This window comes from Dromiciops gliroides, chromosome 1 (assembly GCF_019393635.1).
Source record: "Dromiciops gliroides isolate mDroGli1 chromosome 1, mDroGli1.pri, whole genome shotgun sequence".
NCBI classification, from domain to species: Eukaryota; Metazoa; Chordata; class Mammalia; order Microbiotheria; family Microbiotheriidae; genus Dromiciops; species Dromiciops gliroides.
Window position 1 is genome coordinate 422372235 of NC_057861.1, and position 14333 is coordinate 422386567.

Genomic DNA, 14333 nt, shown 5'->3' on the forward strand with positions numbered 1-14333 from the left:
CCCTGGAGCAGAAAACCCCACAAAAATACGGGCTGAGATTATTTTCCAGCCATAGACAGATTAAAGGGGGCCATGTTGAGCTACAGGTAAAGTCCAACCCCACAATCACGCCAACAGAGACCCCAGGTGTGCCACACCAGAGGAACTTAACCCCCAAGCCTCCATCATCTTCTGGAATTAAGCCTGTAGTCGGGTGAGAGGGCTGAAAGGCTGTCCAGGGAGGGAAAGTGCAAGGGTGTCAGCCGGACCTAGGGAGGAATTCAGCTGTCCCTCCCCAGTGGGGAACCAGGAAGAAATCCCAAGTGCCGGGAGGCCCAGGTGGGGGATGGGCACAGGCATGTTGAAGCTAAGAACCACACCACAAAAAGCTTTGCTGGTTGGTTGTTTAGTAAGTAGGCGAGGTTATCTTCAGACCAGAGAACAGGCCAGGCAAGAGAAAAACCTACCCTCTCTCAAACCAAAATACCTGGGACCCTCTGAAGCTGGAAACAGTAGTGTAGCCTAGAAGAAGGGCCCCCCAGTGGGGAGTTAAAAGTCAAGTAGAAGAAAGCAAGATGAGCAAGCAAAGAAAGTTTAGAACTATAAAAAGTTTCTTCAGCAACAAGGAAGATTAAGGTATACCCTCAGAAGAAGATAACAACCTCAGGGCCCTTACATCCAAAGGTTCCAAGGAAAATATGAACTGGTCTCAGGCCATAGAAGCTCTCAAAGGGGACTTTGAAGAGAAAGTAGGAGAGATGGAGGGAAGATTTAGAGAAAGGAAGGAAAGAATGGAAAGAGAAATGAGAGCGATGCAGGAAAGTCATGAGAAAAAAGTCAACAGCTTGAAAAACCAAATGGAAAAGGAGATACAAAAGCTCTCTGAAGAAAATTATTGCCTAAGAATTAGGATTTAACAAATAGAAGCTAGTGACTTTAAGAGAAATCAAGACACAGTAAAGCAAATCCAAATGAATAAAAAAATAGAGGGCAACATGGACTATCTCCTTGGAAAAACAGCTGACCTGGAAAATAAATCCAGGAGAGATCATTTGAAAATCATTGGACTACCTAAAAACCAGGACCAAAATAAGAGCCTAGACATCATCTTCCAAGAAATTGTAAGGGAAAATTGCCCTGATATTCTAGAAGCAGAAGGTAAAATAGAAATTGAAAGAATCCACTGATCACCTCCTGAAAGAGATCCAAAAAGAAAAACCTCCAGGAATATTATAGCCAAATTCCAGAGTTCCCAGATCAAGGAGAAAATACTGAAAGCAGCTAGAAAAAAAGGAATTCAAATATTGTGGAGCTCCAATAAGGATAAAACATCTACATTAAAGGCCCAGAGAACATGGAATATGATATTCCAGAGGGCAAAGGAACTTGGACTACAGCCAAGAATCACGTACGCAGCAAAACTGAGGAAAAAATTAAGGTTGCTCCAGGAAGTTACCTACTAGATCTAGATGAAGGAATAATTTATGACCAAATAAGAGATAAAGCATTTCATAAGAAATATAATTAATTAATAATCTTCTTGTTTTTTGGTGGGGCAATGAGGGTTAAGTGAAGTCACTTAACTTAACCTGGGCAAGTGCCCGGGGTCACACAGCTCGTAAATGTCAAGTGTCTAAGACTAGATTTGAACTCAGGTCCTCTTGAATACAGGGCCAGTGCTTTATCCACTGCACCACTTAGCTAGCCCCTATAATTAATAATTTTGATTACATCCAATCAATGCTTCTATACTGACAAAAGTAATTCAAAGAAAAACTGAAATATGAAAAAAAATTATTTGCAACATTTTCTCTTGTATTGGTTCATTTAAATGTTTGGAAAGAACTGAATCAAATTTATAAGAATAAGAGTCATTCCGCAATTGCTAAATAGTCAAAGGTTCTTATAAGAGGAATAAATTAAAGTTATCATTAGCCATATGAAAAAAAAAACCATTAAATCACTAGCAATCAGAGAAATATAATTTGAAACAATTCTGAGGTACTATTTAACACTCAACAGATTGGCTCAGATGACTAACAAATGTTGAAGGGAATATTAAAAAAACTTATACTAATGCGTTATTATTGGAGTTGTGAAAGAGTGCTACCATTTTATAAAGCATTCTCCCCAAGCTATTTAAATATACATACCCTTCAACCCAGTGATACTTCTCCTAAGTCTATATCCTAAAAAGATTTTTAAAAAGAGAGAGAAAAAGATGCATATGAAAAAATATTTATAGCAGCTATTTATATTTATATTTATATTTACTGCTATATTTATAGCAGTACCAAAGAATTGAAAAGTGATGGGATACGCATCATTTGGGGAATGGATGAACAATGAATTTTATATCAATTTGATGGGATAATATTAGTATGCTGTTGGCAATTGTGAAGGGGATATTTTTTTAAAACCTGAAGATTTTTTTATGAAATGAGGTAAAGTGAAGTGAGCAGAACCAGAACAACTTATATACCAACAGCAATATTGTAAAACTAATCCACTGTCAGACTCAATGAAACATACTATCCTCCTATGGATTGAGAACTGACAGACTAAAAGTGAAAACTAAAGCATATTTCCTTCTACATTTTTCATTTTCTTGCTTTTCTTAACATGACTAATAAAAAAAAAACCTTTATCATATGATGAAATAAGAAACATAAAAATGAATGATAAAGCTTTTAACAGTCAGTTAGGGCACCAGTTTTTGAAGGACCACCCTTTTGGGGAGGAGACCGTGACGAGCCGCCCGTGCGTCTCCTAAGCACTCCACTTCCGGGGTGCAAGCTTAAAGGCAAGGAGAGAACAGAAGTGATGGCTCTTTTTCTGCTCTCCTCTCCGGCTGGCTTGCTCTGCACACACAGACACTGACTCAGGTTCGACTCAGCCCAGTTCTCCGTAACAGCACGTGCTTGACTCAGTTCTCAGCCTCAGAGGTGGCCTTGGGTTTTTGGTGAGTTCTATACGGAATATAGACTAAGCTTAGATCTAAGACTATTTATTTGTATTTCTACTTTCCTATCTCTCTAATCAACATCACCTTGTTTTGCTGGCTAAGTAATTCCCAAACAATAAAAGCTCTAACTAAAGCTCAGAGGCTTTTTTCACTTATTGGTCTGGGAGATATATAAGGGAAAGGTTAAAAGAGAGTTTAATGCTCTTGTATCCAATTTTAAATCTCACATGATAAAGGCCTCATTTCTCAAATATATAGAGAACTGAGTCAAATGTATAAGAATACAAGCCATTCTCCAATTGAGAAATGGTCAAAGGCTAATAACAGGCAGTTTTCAGACAAAGAAATTAAAACTATCAATAGGCATATGAGGGAGTGCTCTAAATTACATTTAACTAGAAAAATGCAAATTAAAACTACTCTGAAGTACTGCCTTACACCCATCAGATTGGACAATATGACAGAAAAGGAAAATGATAAATGGAGCATTGAGCTCCATTTAGGGTTCATTTATATTATTGTTGTCTACTTTTTTAGGACAGCGAGGTGGCACAGTAGATAGAGTGCCTGGCCTGGAGTCAGGAAGACTCATCTCCCTGAGTTCAATTCTGGTCTCAGATACTTACTAGCCATGTGATCCTGGGCAAGTCACTTAACCCTGTTTGCCTCAGTTTCCTCATCTGTAAGAGATGTGGAGAAGGAAACCACAAACTTCTCCAGCATCTTTGTCAAAGAAAACTCCAAGTGGGGTCATGGAGATTCAGGCACCACTGAATAACAACAAAAGTCAATTTTCTTTACTTTATCACAGCTGCTTCTTGGAGTTAGGAAACCTAATCTCAGCCATGTTAGGTGGCCTCTTTTAATATTCTGAGCTATTTACTGAGTTCTTCTTCCCCTCCTGAACAAACTGCCATTGACAAATTTACTCAAGGTAATTTTTATAGTCTTCACTATAGTCATAGAAAGTAGCTACGGAAGAAAGTCTAATTCTTTTAAGATATAAGAATAATGCACCTTCTCCAAGATAAATAGAGTGAGTAAATCATTTGAAATAACCAATACAAAATGGCTTCATATGTAAACCTGACTTTTCTTGGAAAACCTGTGATAAGCAAAAAAATCATTTGCACCTGCAACTATCAGTCTCAACTGACTCCAACTCCACCAATGACACATCCTGTCAAAAGATGCCAGATATTAGAAGTAGACTTTCAAAGCTGGAGAGCAGAACCCTGACACCTGTAATAGGAAGTTATGAATAGTCTATTTTTGTGGCTTATCATTTTCAGTTTGACTCACTTTCCTTTTTATCTAAAAATTGTAAGAAATCCATTATTGCCTCTCCCCTGGACTATTGCAACAGCTTCCTTGATGGCCTTCACCTACTTCTCAATTCCTGCTCCAGTTAATGAGCATTTGTTAAGCAATTACTGTGTGCCAGGGCAGCTAGGTAGCACAGTGGGTAAAGCACCAGGATTCAGGAGTACCTGAGTTCAAGTTCAGCCTCAGACACTTGACACTTATTAGCTGTGTGACCCTTAACCCTCATTGCCCCACAAAAAAAAACCCCCAAAACCCCAAAAATCCAAAAATCAATTGCTATGTGCCACATCCAAACAAAAAAAGACAGTCCATGCCTTCAAAAGAATGTCCTTTCTAAATAGGGAAGACAACACATAAAAGAAAGTTGAAAAGCTGGAGAGGTTTAGGAGAGCTGCTGCTGCTGCTGCTGCTGGTAAGAGGAGTGGAGTAGGGGCAGCTAGGTGGCGCAGCGGATAGAGCACCAGCCCTGGATTCAGGAGGACCTGAGTTCAAATCTGGACTCAGACACTTAATAATTACTAGCTGTGTGACCCTGGGCAAGTCACTTAACCCCAATTGTCTCACACACACACAAAGAGCAGTGGAGTAAGTATGGCTAATCTGGGCACTTCCTTAAAAAGAAATCTGAAAGGAAGTGACCAATCAGAGGAAGGATCCATGTGGACAGGGGTTTTCCAAGGTGAGAAAATTGTGGAGAAAGAAGTCCAGAGAGTCAGGAGCAGAGTCAGATTAATCTTTCTAATGGACATGCCTAATCAAGTCCTCCAATCAATTCAAAGCAAGTCAGCAAACATTTATATATTTTATACCTTCTTTATGCTAGCCACTCTCATAGGTGTTAGGAATGCAAAGATAAAAACAGATTAGTCCCTATCCTCAAGAAGTCTACATCCTATCTGAAGAAATAATTCTTACGTAGATAAGTTAATATAAAACATACATTTCCTTCTCCAGTGTGACCCCATTTTATAGATGAGGTATTGAGGCAAATAGGGGTTAAGTGACTTGCCCAGAGTCACATAACTAGTAAGTGTCTAAGGCCAGATTTGAACTCAGATCTTCCTGACTTCAAGCCCAGTGCTCTAGCTACTGTCCCACCTAGCTGCCCAGTGTAAGTGCAATGCACTTACATGTTCTAATTTGGTTCATTTCTAATTTGTATAATTTCTTTTTGGATGTTGAGAACATTTTCTCTTATGAAGTTCTTTGAAATTATTTTGGAGCATTTCAATGCTAAAAAAATCTAGTTTGTATAATTTTATCTCTATATACATACCTTATCACCTCTATAAAACCGTAAACAATCCCAGAATATTTTGCTTTTTAAAATTTTATTTGTGATATGTAATTATATTTTGTACATATATCACACATAGATATAATATACACAAAGACACATATATGACATATATAATGTAAATTTTCTACATCATTACATTTAGATATACATAGATATATTCTAACACATATAGCTTAGTATTTTAATTCCTTAAATAACTGTTTTATAAATAACAAATACGTATCAATTTATATAAATAATTTCTATGACAAATTTGTTTAAATATAATTACTATATAAATAATGCCTAAATAACTCATAAATGCACAACATCTATATATGGGTGTGTATATAAATACATATATACCTCCTGTACCCTACCCAGCACACCTCTCCATCACCTTTCCAGATTAAACATATTTATATTTTTCAAACCACTCCAGTGTCTTTGCCAAGAAAACCCCATATGGTATCAAGAAGAGTCAGACATGCCTGAAACAACTGAACAACATATGTATGCATGTATGTATATGTATATATATGTATGTTTTGTGTATATCATATCTGTGTTTGATATATGTATAAAATATAATTATATATCACAATATTTTGCTTGTTTCCCCAGTAACAAGCTAAAATCCTTTATCACCCAAGCACAATACATTGCACCCAGGAAGAAGGGAGGGAAAAGAAATAAATATTTATATGGTACCTATTGTGTTCCAACAACTATGCTAAGCACTTTCTAAATATTAATTTATTTTCCCCTCGCAACAACCCTGGGAGGAAGGTGCTATTATTATCACCATTTTGCAGTTGTAAATCCTGAAGCAGACCAATAATTTGTTGAAACAAATTATCCAGGGTCACACAGCTAGTGTCTGAGGCTGAATTTGAACTCAGGTTTTCCTTATGCACTTGTTCAGTCCAGCCCAGTATCCATTGTGCCACCTATCTAGAAGTACTTAATAAATATTAGTTGAATGAATGAATTTAAGTAGTCCAATTTATGCAATACCCTGAAATGAGCAGACTAATCTATCTTTCTAGGCATCACCTAAACCATCAAACTGAGTGGATTGGTTCCTTTAGAGGAATTCATAGAAATTTGAGGCAATTTGTTTAGCACAGTGCCTGAAACATGGAAGACTCTTAATAAAGGTTCATTATTGCCTGGTTGAGCTTCAAATCACCAACACCTGTGGAGGGAGTTTCCACACTGGGAGTTCCCTACATAAATGAAATTACAGGACTGGAAATATAAAAGAAAAAAATTATAAAGATTTGGGGAGATAGAATTGGCCAAGCTCTGGTCTCAAGTACCTTAATGTAGGATTTCTCTAGTATAATGATCCTGATGTCTTTTATACATATATTAAAGGATTATAGCTTGTTACTGGGGAAACAAGCAGTTTCTTTGGCTCCTACAGAAAAGTCTAAATGACTCTACCACTGGAAAGAGCAATAAATCTAAGGAGAAATTGGGGGTTCATGTGGGAAATGGAAGACATAGAGACAAAAAAGATGTTGTAGCTCAGGCAAAACTGGGGACCAGAAAAGACATGCATGTTTCAAGGGGCTCCCTAGGGAAACAAAGCAAGGGCATTGGCTTGAACAAAAGAAATATCATGATAGAGTTGTCAGACAGAAGTTATTAGTCTAGACCAGGAATAGAAATGAAAAGAAAAGATTTGTTTCTGATCAAACCAGGCAAAAGGAACTTGGACCACAAATGGACTAGATTCCCGGCAGGATAATGATGATGATAATAATAGCTAGAGCTTACATAATACCGACCATGTCCCCGGCCCTATGCTAAGCACTTTACAAATATATCATTTGATCCTCACAACAACCTTTGGAAGTTGGTGCTATGATTATCCCCATTTTACAACTGAGGAAACTGAGGCAAATGGAGGTGAACTGACTTGCCCAAGGTTATGCAGCTAGCAAGTATCTGAGACTGGTTTTGAAGTCAGGTCTTTTTGACTCCAGGCTCAGTTCTCTATCTACTGGACCACCTAAAAATGTAAGCCTGGTGAAGGTAAGAACTGTTTGTTGTTGTTGCTTTTTAAATTTGTCTTTGTATCCCCAGCACCTAGCATAATGCTTTGCACAAAGCAGGCACTTGTTGAATTGACCTGAATTAAGTCCTGTTCAAGGGGCCTTTGTAAGATAGATGGAGAGAGGGATAATTTAGGTGGCACAGTGGATAAAGCACTGGCCCTGGATTCAGGAGGACCTGAGTTCAAATCCAGCCTCAGATACTTGACACTTACTAGCTGTGTGACCCTGGGCAAGTCACTTAACCCTCATTGCCCCACAAAGAAAAAAAAAAGATGGATGGAGAAAGATGGATGTAATTGGATTCTGTCTCTAATCTTTATGTTTGTGATATTTGTATGAAAGAGATTGAACCAGGTTATGAAGGGTTTTAAATGCCAAACAGCGGAGTTTATATCTGATCCTGGAAATATAATTGCAAGTTACAATAAAATAGTGATCAAAATACTTGTGCTACCTAGCTTTGGGGCCTATTATGAGAAAAGTACTTTATAAACCAAAAGTATGAATTATCTTTTTTTTTTTTTTTTTTTGCTGGGCAATGGGGGTTAAGTGACTTGCCCAGGGTCACACAGCTAGTAAGTGTTAGGTGTCTGAGGCCGGATTTGAACTCAGGTACTCCTGAATCCAGGGCCAGTGCTTTAATCCACTGAGCCACCGAGCTGCCCCATGAATTATCTTTTAAAAAAAATTTGTGGCTCGGTGAGTCTCTCCTTCAAGATTCATAAGTCAATGACAACCTCCAGTTCACTATCATAAGACAGGGGGTCTTTTTCACACGACAACTACTCTGCATTAAGACATCAAATTTCACCTGCTCCTGTCTGTCTCCTAGTTCCCAACTCCTGTTTTCCATCCTTTCTATCAATGGTTTTGTCTGAGTCAGATGGCACAGTGGATAGAGGACTGTACTTGGAGTCAGGAAGACTTGAATTAAAATTCTGCCTCAGCCACTTAATAGCTGCATGGCCCTGGACAGGTTACTTAATGTCTGTCTGCCTCAGTTTCTATATGTGTAAAATGGGGGTAATAGAACCCTCCTAGGATTGTTGTAAGGACAGAATGAGATGATATTTGTAACATGCTTTTAGAACCTTAAATCATTATTTAAATGCTAATTATTGTTGCTAACATTATTATTATTAGAAAGTGCTTCTCTTGAGAGATCTTATTTCAACTTGGCTAACATTTTAGTTTCAGCTTCCTATTTACTCACCAGTTCTGGATTTCCTTGTTCTGTCTTTGTTCACTGAACCTCCTGCTCATAGCAAGGCTCCCATTAGCTCCTGAGAGAGCTCTTTCCCCACTACAATTCTCCAGACTGTGGCACAAGGACTGTGCTGGCTGTTACTCTGTCAATACCGGCTGGACAACAGTGGGGCTTTGACCAAACTGTGTATGACTTAAGGTCATATAGTCTTCCACATCAGGTAGATGTACAGCCAGATAGTATGCCCAGCAGATGTTGTAATGACCACTACAGAGGTATCAAACTAAAGGCCAACACATAGTCATCATGCAGCCCCAAGCTCTGAACCAGATAAAAATGTTAACAAAATAAACAAAAATGGAGTACAACACAGATAATGTTAGCTTGTGGTTTTCTGAGTCAATGTGCTGCCCAGAGGGACCAGTTTCTATTTGAGTTTGACACCACTGTTCTATAATGTTCTAATGTTTTAAAATATCTTGGGAATGGATTGAATAATCGAAGAAAAATATTTCATATCTGATAATTTACATAAACTTCCTCTGCTGAGTCAATCTCCTTTTCTATCAAGTACTCCCTTGTGACTCTTTTGTGTTATTGTTGTTTAGTCATTTTTTAGTCATGTCCAATTCTTTGTTACCCCATTTGGGGATTTCCTGGCAGAGCACTGGAGTGCTTTGCCATTTCCTTCTCCAGCTCAATTTGCAGATGAGGAAATGGAGGCAAATAGAGTTGGGGTCACACAGCTAGTAAGTGTCTGAGACAAGATTTAAACTCAGGAACATGAGTCTTCCTGACTCCAGGCCTGACACTCTATGCACTATGGCACCTCCTAGCTGCCCAAAGTCAGGAGACCTGGGTTCAAATCCCACCCTCAATTCTTCCTGTCTGTGCGACTTTGAACAAGTTACTTAACCTCCTTGGCTTTGATTTTGTCACATATCTAATGAAGGGTTTGGACACAATGGCCTCTGAGGGCTGTTCCAGCTCTACATCTATGACCCTGTGATATATAGTTCTTTGTGATATCTAAATGTCAATCCTTACGATTTTACAAGAGGAAGACACTGAGGCTTAGAGAGGTTAAGCAGCTTGCCTATAGACATACAAGGAAAGAGGAAATAAGCATTTATTTAGCATCAACTATATGGGAGGCACTGCACTAATCACTTTACAAATATTATTATCTTATTTAATCCTTAAAACAACCCTTTGGGGGGGGCAGCTAGGTGGCAGTGGATAAAGCACTGGCCCTGGATTCAGGAAGACCTGAATTCAAATCCTGCCTCAGACACTTGACACTTACTAGCTATGTGACCCTGGGCAAGTCACTTAACTCTCATTGCCCTGCAAAAAAAAAAAAAAAAAGAAGAAGAAGAAGCAAAAAAAACCCCTTTGAGGTGGGTGCTATTAATATACCCATTTTATAGCTGAGGAAACTGAGGCAGAGGTTGTGATTTGCCCAGGATCACATAAACAGTAAGCATCAAAGATGGGGTTTGAACTTGATTCTTCCTGATTCCAGGCCCAGGTCTCTATTTACTATGACCCCTAGGTGCCACACAGCTAGTAAGCATCAGAATTAGAACTCAAACCTAGGTCTCTTGACTTTTTCTAGTCTAGTTCTCTTTCACTGTACCAGAGAGCTAGCAATAATGTTAATAGCATGATTCCCAATGCATACTGCTCTCATGCTGGTCACACAGATATCTTCTGGATAACTGCCCCAGACAGAGAGACACCTCACTAGATGAACAAAATTTGGCAAAAGGTCTATGTGAGTCTCCTAGCTGTTTCTGGCCTTTATATCTTACCACCTGGGAAATCAGGGTTATAGTTTTTCTTAAACGAAAGCCATCTTTCCTCAGGGCTGTTTTCCACTGGTGCTGCCTGCCACTGTGGTTGTCACTTTATTAGGAACATCAATATTTCATCATCTCAAGCTGTGTTTCTCCATGTCCTTGAAGAGTCTCTTATATTTGCCTCATGTACAAGCAGCTCAATGACCAAGAACAAAGATGGAGTATTCATTCTCAACTTGTTCTGAGTTTCAAGAATTACCAGCCCCATGAATGTCATATATTTTTCCCCAATTATATGTAAAGACAATTTTTAACATTCATGTTTTAATAAAATTTTGAGTTCCGAATTTGTTGCCTTCCTCTCTCTCCCCTGCCTAAGACTGTAAGCAATTTGATACAGGTTATATATGTGCAATCATGTAAAACATATTTCCGTATTAGTCATGTTGTGAAAGAAGAAACAGAACAAAAGGAAAAAAATCCACCAAAAATAAAGTAAAAATTAGTATGCTTTGATTCCATTCAGATTCTATCAGTTCTTTCTCTAGATGTGGATAGCATTTTTCATCTTGAGTTTTTTGGAATTTTCTTGGATCATTGTATTAATGAGAAGAGCTGAGTCAATCATAGTTGATCATTGAGCATTGTTGCTATTAACAATTTTTTCCTGGTTCTACTCACTTTACTTTGCATCAGTTCATCTAAGTCTTTCCATGTCTTTCTGAAATCTACCTATGAATATCATATATATGTATGTGTATGCATATATATTTAGAGACAGAGATATTGAGAGAGACAAGAGACAGAGAGACATACATACAGAGATAGCAGCAGCATCCTGAATTCAAATCTGACCTCAGACACTTACTAGCTGTGTGACCCTGGGCAAGTCACTTAACCCTGTTTGCCTCAGGTTCCTTATCTGTAAAATGAGCTGGAGAAGGAAATGGCAAATCACTCCAGTGTCTTTGCCAAGAAAACCCCATATGGCAACATGAAGTTAGACGTGCCTGAAACAACACATATGTGTATATTGTATATGTATATTTGTGTATGTGTATATATGTATATGTAAATATACATTTATTTATTTATTATGATTGGGAAAGGGAAAAGAGTAAGAAGTTGCAAGGAAGGGGAGGAGTTTGTAAGTGGGCAATAAAAAGGACTAATATTTTGCAGATCCAGACTTCAAGTGGAGAAACCAATCATATTTTGAAGGATGGATTAACAACAAAGCATGATGAAGAGGGGGAGCATCATAGGCAGTCTTTTTAGGACAAGATTACATAATGATACTTAGTGCTGATTAAATGAAACTTTCAAATATGCTTGTGCTTCTGTGACGTATGAGGCTTTTTCATTGCAGTGTTGTTCCCAGTGAAATGATGACGGACCCTGGAGAATCTATAGCTAAATTAGGCATTGTTTTGATGCCATCAGGCTACGGGGAATATATTGACATTATAACTTTAGATCTTAGATTGGTTTGGGAGTTTGAATCAGGTCATGTTTCTAAGTCCTATAAGTACCTTGGGTGTGGGGGCTCTCTGAAGGACATTCTCCCAGTGCAGGGACTCCATGGATAAGTTGGAAGTTCTATTGCTTCTCCTTTCATCATCCTTCTGTGTTCTGGTGGCATCCTTAGGGACTCCGATTCCATCTAGGGTCCCCAAATTTTTTACTGGTAGGTCAGAACATCTAGAGGGATCCCCGGACTAATCTTAATTGAGAACTTAATTGGTAGACCTTTGGGGCTAGCACAGGCTCAAAGAAGACTCCTTGTTTTGGTTAAAGGTTAGATTAAGTTCTTCTCAGCCTCTGACTGAACCTGCATTCTAAAGCCACCTGGACGAACTCAGGGCTGCTCCAAAATTGAGGGATGCAAGTAGGGAGTCAACAGCTAAAGACTATTGGCATATGTGCTTTGCTACAGATCACTCACTGGCTTTATAATTAACATGGTATCTATGTTAAGTAGTTCATTATGCTTTGGATAGTTATTAATTCATTTGTACATTCAAACAAATATGTATCAAGTGCCAGCTATGTCCAAGATATTGTGTCAGATACCCTTGGAGATGCATAACAGTAAAACCTAGTCTTTATCCTCAGTGATCTTAAAAATTGAATGAATACTCTTTCTGGTCTCCATCTTCACCGCGGTGGAAGCAGGACTAGTGTGTCCGAGTCGCCACCATGCAGCTGTTTGTCGGAGCGCAGGCTCTACACACCCTCGAGGCAGGAGACCGTTGCCCAGATCAAGGGCCATGTGGCAGCCCTAGAGGGCATCACCCCAGAGGATCACGTCCTGCTTCTACGTGGCTCCCCGCTGGAGGATGAAGCTATCTTGGGGCAGTGTGGGTTGGAGCCGCTGTCAACTCTGGAAGTGGCTGGCTGATTGCTAGGAGGTAAAGTCCATGGCTCTCTGGCCCGAGCTGGAAAAGTGAGAGGTCAGACTCCCAAGGTGGCTAAGCAGGAGAAGAAGAAGAAGAAGACGACGGGGCAGGCCAAGAGAAGGATGCAGTACAATAGACGATTTATCAATGTGGTGCCCACCTTTGGCAAGAAGAAGGGCCCTAATGCCAACTCCTAGGCCTGGATAGTCTGTCCCCAATAAAGCCACTACGACTCTAAAAAAAATTGAATGAATAATATAATGGGATATAATTATGTTACAAGAAATTATGAATGTGATGACTACCAAAAAGCATGCGAAGACATATGAATTGATACAAAATGGAGTAAGCAGACTCAGAAAAACAATACATAAAATGACTACAGTAAAGTAAATGGAGAGAACAACAACAGTAAAAGAATTAGATCTTAATGACATGAAATTAAAATGACTAATCTTGATCCCAAAGAATATATAAGATAGGGGGCAGCTAGGTGGTGCAGTGGATAAAGCATGGGCCCTGGATTCAGGAGTACCTGAGTTCAAATCCGACCTCAGACACTTGACACTTACTAGCTGTGTGACCCTGGGCAAGTCACTTAACCCATTGCCCCACAAAAAAAAAACCACAAAACAAAAACAAAAGAATATATAAGATATCTCTCCCTTCTTTGCAGAAGTGGAAGACTATGAGTGAACAACATAGTATCTAATGCTAGACATTTTTAATGCATTGGTTATTTTGCTAGAATGGTTTTCCCCTCTTTTTTATGCTTTGTTATAACAGATGGCTGTCTGAGACTAGGTAAGAGATGAATTGAGAAATCTAGGTGATTAAAAAAGATATCGGGGGCAGTTAGGTGGCGTAGAGATAAAGCACAGCCCTGGATTCAGGAGGACCTGAGTTCAAATCTGGCCTCAAACACTTGACACTTGCTAGCTGTGTGACCCTGGGCAAGTCACTTAACCCTCATTTCCCCGCCTCCCACCCACCCAAAAAGATATCAAATAAAAAAGACATACACAAAAAGTCAAATAATATAGTTCGATAAAAAATGCAAGAGATAGGGGGCAGCTAGGTGACGCAGTGGATGAAGCACCAGCCCTGGATCAGGAGGACCTGGGTTTCAAATCTGACCTCAGACACTTGACACTTACTAGTTAAGTCACCCTGGGCAAGTCACTTAACCCTCATTGCCTTGCAAAAAAGGGGGGGGGGGCAGCTAGGTGGTGCAATGGATAAAGTACCAGCCCTGGATTCAGGAGGACCTGAGTTCAAATTTGACCCCAGACACTTGATGCTTACTAGCT

At 39.1% G+C, this 14333-nt stretch overlaps 1 pseudogene; it reads left to right on the forward strand.

The window, feature by feature from the left end:
• The first annotated feature begins 12823 nt into the window (after positions 1-12823).
• LOC122739343 lies at positions 12824-13220 on the forward strand (annotated as a pseudogene).
• The last annotated feature ends 1113 nt before the right edge of the window (positions 13221-14333 follow it).